Source organism: Schistocerca americana, chromosome 1 (genome assembly GCF_021461395.2).
Source record: "Schistocerca americana isolate TAMUIC-IGC-003095 chromosome 1, iqSchAmer2.1, whole genome shotgun sequence".
NCBI lineage: Eukaryota > Metazoa > Arthropoda > Insecta > Orthoptera > Acrididae > Schistocerca > Schistocerca americana.
In genome coordinates, this window is record NC_060119.1 from 1,003,373,947 (window position 1) to 1,003,375,048 (window position 1,102).

General features: G+C 44.7%; 1 pseudogene; it reads left to right on the plus strand.

Moving 5' to 3' along the window:
- Positions 1–648: 648 nt before the first annotated feature.
- On the plus strand, positions 649–767 carry LOC124554150 (annotated as a pseudogene).
- The last annotated feature ends 335 nt before the right edge of the window (positions 768–1,102 follow it).

Sequence of the window (1,102 nt, forward strand, 5' to 3'; positions counted from 1 at the left end):
GGAATATCTATCTATCATAGTATTTTTATGCTAATAGTGAATCATGTATACAGAATGATATTTTCACTCTGCAGCGGAGTGTGCGCTGATATGAAACTTCCTGGCAGATTAGAACTGTGTGCCGGACCGAGACTCGAACTCGGGACCTTTGCCTTTCGCTGGCAAGCGCTCTACCAACTGAGCTACCCAAGCACGACTCACGCCCTGTTCTCACAGCTTTACTTCCGCCAGTACCTTCTCTTCTACCTTCCAAACTTTACAGAAGCTCTCCTGCGAAACTTGCAATCATGTATACATCAGATTTGGTTGTAATTGCTCCAAATGTTCTTGAGTTACGCTTTTTAATCCCAAACTTGTTTGGAGCGACTGGATTGTATTACCCTCGACCTGCCCCCCTCCACCCCCACCCCCCAACCAACAGCCAACAGTCTTAATATTTTTATACAAGTAATTATACAAATAATGAGTCATGTATATGCAAAATTTTGCTGAAACTTCTCTTCTCGAGCGTGAGCACAACACATAAAAAAAAAAAATCATAATCAGGTGAATGGTACAATTCGTTAATTTTATGCTACGTGGATCATTTGTATAATTACCTGCTATGATGTGGAATGAGTAGTTTTACATTCACATGACACATTCATAGCCAACGGCCTTGCCGCAGTGATAACGCCGGTTCCCGTCAGATCACCCAAGTTAAGCGCTGTCGGGCCTGGCTAGCATTTGGATGGGTTACCTTCCGGGTCTGCCAAGTGACGTTGGCAAGCAGGGTGCAATCAGCCCTTGTGAGACCAATTATGAAGCTAATTGGCTGAGAAGTAGCGTCAGCGGTCACGAAAACTGACAACGGCCGGGAGAGCGGTGTGCTGACCGCATGCCCCTCCGCATCTGACGCGTAAGGGCTGAGGATGACACAGTGGCCTGTCGGTATCGTTGGGCCTTCAAAGCCTGTTCGGAAGGTGTGTACACATTCATATATAAATGTGGCTACATGCTGATCGCCTACAATTTTTTTTAGTACTGTTGTGAGTTAATAATTCTACCCGTCTCCTTTTACACATTACAAAAGTAGAAATTGTTCTACGGAATAGTAGGAGTT